This window comes from Galendromus occidentalis, unplaced genomic scaffold (assembly GCF_000255335.2).
Source record: "Galendromus occidentalis unplaced genomic scaffold, Mocc_1.1 scf7180000077170, whole genome shotgun sequence".
Lineage (NCBI taxonomy): Eukaryota > Metazoa > Arthropoda > Arachnida > Mesostigmata > Phytoseiidae > Galendromus > Galendromus occidentalis.
The window spans coordinates 6,351-13,358 of NW_003805158.1; the positions used below are offsets into that span (position 1 = coordinate 6,351).

The 7,008-nt window shown below is 49.2% G+C and overlaps 1 pseudogene; it reads left to right on the forward strand.

The window, feature by feature from the left end:
* The first annotated feature begins 264 nt into the window (after positions 1-264).
* Positions 265-6,589, forward strand: LOC100904313 (uncharacterized; annotated as a pseudogene).
* The last annotated feature ends 419 nt before the right edge of the window (positions 6,590-7,008 follow it).

The window sequence follows — 7,008 nt, forward strand, 5'->3', positions numbered from 1 at the left end:
CATCATGATTCTTGACAATTCCGATAATAACATTCTCAGATGTCGGCTATTGTTTCACTAATTCATTGTCGATATATACGTGAAAATCCAGAGCGAACGACTGCTCTATATCCGCCTAAATAAACGAAAGTGCGTTCGGAGGAATACATTCATCTACGCGATGCGGTGAACATTGATGCCAACGTCGATGCCAACAGTGTTGGGAAGCAGGTAGTTTTACCAGCCACGTACACAGGGAGCCCGCGTAATATGCATGAATACGCCATGGATGCTATGACATATGTTCGCGCATATGGTCGCCCCGATTTATTCATCACATTCACGCGCAATTCTGCCTGGGGTGAAATTCAAGAGCTCTTGCTACGAGGTCAAGCGTCATCCGATCGCCACGACATCATTGCTCGCGTCTTCAGGCAGAAATTACTATCAATGATGAATTTCATCAAGAAATATCAAGTTTTTGGAGAAACACGGTGATGGATTTACTCCATCGAATGACAGAAGAGAGGACTCCCGCATGCACATATCCTGATCTTGTTGGCGAACAAAATCACACCAGACAGAATCGACGATGTCATCTCAGCCAAAATCCCAGACATTGACATCGATCCTGGATCATTCGAGGTCGTCACACGAAACATGGTCCACGGGCCTTGCGGAGACTTTAATCCACGATGTGTTTGTATGAAAGACAAGAAATGCTCGAAAAAGTACCCGAAACGTCTGATTCCGGAAACCGTCCCAGGCAACGATGGTTACCCCCAATGTCGACGTAGGTCCCTTGAAGACGGCGGCAAGATGTTCCGTGCGGTGATCGAGTCATCGTCATCGATAATAGCTGGATTGTGCCGTATTCACCATTGCTCTCAAAAACCTTCAAAGCGCACATCAGCGTCGAATACTGCAATCCCGTCAAGTCCATCAAGTACTTTTGCAAGCACGTGAATGAGGGGAGCGATATGGCACTTATCGAGATGAGGAACACTTCAGAACCAGTCGATGAAGTGGAACGATATCGCTCTGGACGCTACATCAACAGTAATGAAGCGATTTGGCGGATTCTGTCATTCCCCATCCATGAACGAGAACCTGCAGTTGTGCATTTGGCGGTGCACCTCGAGAACGGTCAGCGTGTATACTTCACGGCGAGCAACGTACAAGCGAGAGCGGCTGCTCCACCGGCCTCAACATTGACTGCATTCTTCGATTTATGCAGAAATTCGAATGATGACCTCCCGAAGACTCTCCTTTACTCCGAAGTTCCGGAATACTACACGGGGCAAGCGAAAAAATTCAAGGCTCGCGAAAGAGGGACAACTGTGAACATCGAAGGACATGGTACGAGAATTTCCTCCAATGCTCTGGGTCGGTTGTATACCGTTCATCCCAACAATCAAGAGTGCTTCTATGTGAGGTTGCTCTTAGTCAGCCTACGTGGACCGACATTGATTGATTGATTCATATTGATCTTCCATATGCACATATGATCCCTTTCAATTCAGGGGTGACACGTATTGCGTTCACAGATCTTGTCTCTCCCACTTGTTCAGGGTCGCCTTCGTTCTTCGGTGACTTCCTGTGTGATGTCAGGTAGGAGTCCGATTCCGTAGGCGAATTCCTCGGGCGAGAACATTTCTTCCTCACACCCTAAGACAATATGTTCGTCTGTTTCGGGTATAACTTATCTTGGGCAGCTGCAGTTGACGGAAGGGTCGCGGACATGTCGTCGTTTCGTTGAGCACTCCTGCCCTTGTAAGTGCCAGGAGTTGTCTCCCGCGAGAGTTGTCGTACAATCTTACGTCGAGACCTCTGGTCTCCTTGTATTTACGATATGTACTCAGCGTGGATTTGGATTCCATGTTCAGTTTCCATGCCGAATCCAGTTTATCTCGCACCCTCTGTCTGAGTTCTCTGCGAAGCAAATTCCACGCAGGTTCGCCCGATGAACTTCTAGCTGGTCTGATCTCCCCTATATCAAAAAGCAAGCTCAGTTTATCGAGTCTCTCTGTTGCTTTGATTCAGGTTTCAGTGAGGTCGGCAGCCTGGAGGACAAGTTTTGGCCATCTATCGTCGTCCATATTTCTTATCCTCTCGAAGAACATCGCCTTTCTGATGGTCTCACGAGCGTCCAAGGAGCTCCATCCGAGCTCTCCCTCGATGAACTCTTTGGCTATAGTCGAGTGTGGTATGCCGAGAGCCCATCGTCCCGCGTCTCTTTGCCTGACTTCGATGTGGTTTCTGAGCCATTTCGGCATTGTGATTACTGAATTGCAATATGTGAGCTGCGGGACGGCAGTGGCTTTCCAGAGAATGTTGGAGACTTCAAATCTGTTGAAGCACCATAAGGTCCTCGCATTGAGTCTCTGGATCGCCTGGTTGGCTTTCTCTGACCACTTTGGCCATTGTTTAGCTAGGTAGTCATTTTCAGCCGATAGTTCGACCCCAAGATATTTATAGGATTCCATTAAGGGTATTGAAAGTCCTTGAATCTTGAGGTCTCTATCTAGGGTATGGATAGAGATTGGATAGAGATATGGATAGATAGAGATATGGTCTCTATCTAGGGTATGGATAGAGATTGGATAGATTCAATGGATCGGGATTGGTCGAGAGGAAAGCACGATTCCACTCTTCTGGGGATAAAATTTGATCGACATGTTGTTCCCAAATCTAGAGGTTATCTCCAGGAGAGTTTCCATATCCCTGATGTCATTTGTCATTAGAATACGGTAGTCGGCACATAATAGACCCGGGATCGTGGAATTTTTCTGTTCCTTCACGTCCCGGAAGTTTCCCCTCTTCGCAAACCTGAGCCCGAGTCCTGTGTTTATGAGTTCTCGCTCAAGGTTTGCGATGTAGAGGCTGAAGAGAATTGGGGAGAGTGGGCAACCTTGGCGGAGTCCGATTGGTATGGACAGTTCGTCAGAGGTGTAATCCCCACGTTTGAGAAAAATGCAGGTCTCCTCGTACATGTACCTGAGGAATTCGAGCAATGGTTTGTTCATTCTCCTCTCTTCTAGAATTCGCCACAGCTTACTTCGATCGATTCGGTCGTAGGCTTTCGTGGCATCAAGAAATACGCAGAGTAGGCCCTTGTGTTGGGCTCTCGCTATTTCGATTGCAGTTGTTAGGATGAATATGTTGTCATCGCCTCTGCGGTCTCTCCGGAACCCATTTTGCATTTCGGATAGCTGTTCAGTGCACTCAGTCCATTGTTGAAAGTGTCTCCCTAATATCATCGTGAAGATCCTATACAGGACATGGGGCACTGTGATGGGTCGGTAGGTTGTAAGGTCTCCTTTGACTGAGTTAGATTTCTCAATTAAGGATACCCTTCCTGTACTCCACTCCGCCGGAATTTCGTGGGTACCATTCAGGATGTTGTTGAAGACCTTTGATACATAGCTGCATCCAATGTCATTCAAAGCTTTGAGGACTCTCGCTGGTATTTCATCTGGACCAGTGGCTGAGGACGCTGAGATCGCAGCTAGAGTTGCTCTCATCTCAGGTCCCTCAGTGGACAGATTTACCGCTTGTCTTACTTGACGAGGGGGTCCGCTCATCTGTTCTGCTTCGTCGACGCCGTCTCCCGTGCGTCTTGCTCTTCTCCATGCTCGATTCTGTTCTCTACTTTGCTTCGTTAGATTCGATAGCTCGGGTGATGACAGGCTTTCCTTCGGGCTCAGAGTAACGAGTTTCGTATTTCTGCACAGTGCATGCAAGATGACGTCTTTCAGATCACTGTAGCTGGCCGATCTCGTTGATTCCGCTCGAGCTCTCAGCAGGTCTGACGCCCTCTCCGCGGCTTTTTGGGTCCGTAAAATTGGTACTTGTACCTTTTGGGGGCGGCAGTAACCCTTTGCTTTGCCCGTTTGTATGGTGAGTAGGTTATGGTCACTACCGGAGGATTTCTTTGTCCTCATCTACATGCATATCTGTCACTTCTCTATAGGTTCGAGCGTTGCAGAGTGCATAGTCTCACGTAAAGGAGGTGCCGCCCTGTTTTCGAGTGATTTTTCCCCGACATTTTTCCGTGAGGTTTATAATAATCAGATCGTTTTCGTTGGCGAGCTCCATGAGGAGTTTGCCTCGTCCGCTCATTCTTCCGTCGAATTGTGGGAGATGAGCGTTCATATCGCCAGCCACCATAATTCTCCGGTACCGCCTGATGATCTACAGCCAGAGGGGCCGCTTCGATTGCTGCCATGAAAGGTGGGAGCCTCTATTTGCGGAGGACTTTCTAGATTCATTAGATAGTAGGAGTCTCAGATAGTAGGAGTCAATCATACGTGGTCGATGATCCACCGCTCTGGGTATACAATAAATCCCTTCGCATGCTTCCCCACTTCGCCGCACTTTTCCCCCCTTGCATATTGAAAACACCAACATTTGTAAATGGAGTCGTTCTATTTACAATGCTCCTCGGTGTCTCGCTGGGGGATGCGTACCACCCGTCGATGGCGAAGCTTGTGCAACTTACAGATTAGCCTGCCAGAAGTTACATCTTCTTGAAGACGTCGCTCATTGGGATACGACATTGTCTGACGCGTCGGATACGTGTCGACCAGGTCAAATTCGGACGCTCTACGCCATCATATTCGTTTTCATTTATTCGTTCAAAAAAAACAGGACAGATAGATAAAAGTCTAGACCACACTACTTCGGTCCCTTAACTCTGCGACCGTTTGAGACAAAGATGCATGCCCTGTTGCTCCACAAGATTCTACATGATGGAGTTTGATAAAGGTCTCCCCACAAAATTTACATGAGCAGTCCATCGGCGCGTAACAGTCTCGTTTGGTACAAAGCAGGTGCCACGTCGTTCTGCACACCAGTTTCCTATTCTGTTGATTGTTGCTTTTCCATTTCTGCGTCCTGGACGCTAGTCCATCTGTAAATTCAGATTCTTCGAACTTCTGGCGCTTCTCCTCCAGGAGCACCGCGTAGTCCTTCTTGACTTTCTCCGCGAAGGTCATCTTGTTCAGGATTAGGTCTTCTGAGAAGCGTTGCTCGCCCGCTAGCCTATTCGCGAGTGTCGATGGCGCGTTGCTCGGTAGTCCGAGGGCTTTCTTCACGAAGTGGCTCTTAATTCTGTCTAGGTGGTCGAGGTTCCCCATATTCAGGTCCTCTGCTATCGACTCTATCCCATAGGGTACAACCGGTGCTATCTTCATCCTGAAGATATTCATTGCTAGCTTGATCTCAACCTCAGTCAGGTTTCCCAATAGAGCTGTTGCCGTGGCGCACTTGCTCGCTCTAAGTTTCGAGTGTTGAGTGAAGCTGAGTTTGGGTGTGAGCAAAATTCCGCGGTAGGGGAAACTGTTGACCAGCTCGAGTCTCGACCTACTCAGGTCGATTTTTCTGTCGTCCCGTGCGTACGTGCCTCCTTGGCTGAATCGCATGACCTTGGTCTTTGTCTCGTTGATGTCTACTCCGAAATCTCGGCTCCACTCTTCCGCTCGTCTTATGAAGGACTGAAGTCGTGGCCTGTCCTTGACCAGGATTACTAAGTCGTCTGCATAAAACGCGGAGGTCGCTCCTGCTGCTCTGAGCGTATCTGTTAGCCTCGCTGCGTACGGTACGAAGAGGAACGGGCTTGCTGGGTCGCCTTGCGTGAGGCCGTGGTTTTGTTTCACTTCACTGTCTATGATGTGGTTACGCCTTCATACTGACGACTTGCTTCCCATCCGATCCCAAGGGTCTTTGGGAAAAACACAAGGATTCTATGGCCGATGATATCCTGAACCGTGTTCGCCGTTTGCTCCAGGACCCTGTGCTAGCCTTCGTTCCTGAGATCTATAACGAAGCATTGGTTTCGATTGAGGATCTTTGTTTTACTATCGCCAACAAATCGTGGGTTCAGCTGGGTATGCATGCCCCGGATCGAAGTGCTCTGGATACTCAAGATCGCGTTAGTTCGAGAATGCGATTTTGACGTGGGAGCTTTGGCTGAATTAGTCGAGACCAATGTTCCACTCCTGCTACCAGAACAACTGACCGCTTACGAAACTATCATGATTGCGATCGCGAATCGTACCGGTGGTCTGTTTTCCCTCGACGCACCCGGCGGCACCGTAAGACTTTCCTGATATCTCTAATTTTGGCGCCCATCCGTTCTCGGAAGCACATCGCATTGGCGATCGCATCTTCTGGAATCGCCGCCACACTTCTCGATGGTGGTCGAACGGCTCACTCCGCTCTTAAGCTGCCATTGAATGTGCAAACGATCGAGATGCCTACATGCAATCTTGCCAAAAATTCTGGTATGGGGACCATTCTGAGAACGTGTCAAATAATAATTTGGGATGAATGCACAATGGCCCACAAGAACTCCTAAGAAGCCCTCGATCGGACATTGCGAGATTTTAGAGACTGCAAGGTCCCTTTTGGAGGAGCGTTGATCATGTTGTCCGGTGACTTCCGACAGACCCTGCCCGTCATACCACGCGGGACACGCGCCGATGAAATCAATGCCTCCCTGAAGCAATCGACTCTCTGGCGACACGTTCAGAAATTGACGCTCCCGACGAATATGAGGGTTCAACTTCAGAACGATACGACCGCTGCACGCTTCGCGGCTGGACATTAGCTCTAGGGCAGCGGTTCCCAACCTTTTTGGCTCCGCGGCTCCCTAGCGAACCCAGAATTCCCCCGCGGCTCCCAGGATACTCAGTGCCCACGCGGCTCCCGCGGCTCCTACCTGCTCTCCCATTTTTCCCCCTAAGAGGACCATTCGCAGCTCAATTCCGGCACTCATAACGTGCATGTACATATATTGTTTACAAATATTCCGCCTCCCTCCCGTCAATTCCCCGTTAAAGAGACTGAATGGGAATCTCCGGAGACAAGCAGCTCCTGGCTGGAGAAGGTAGCCTCGCGGGCATACCAGAGCTCTCTAACAAATGAGTCCAATCTCTCTCGACGGAAGAGAAGAGTTGAGCTTCTCGAAGCTCACGGGAAAAAGCTTAGTGCTGGATGAAGTGTTCTCTGCGGGGAAGACACAAGGAA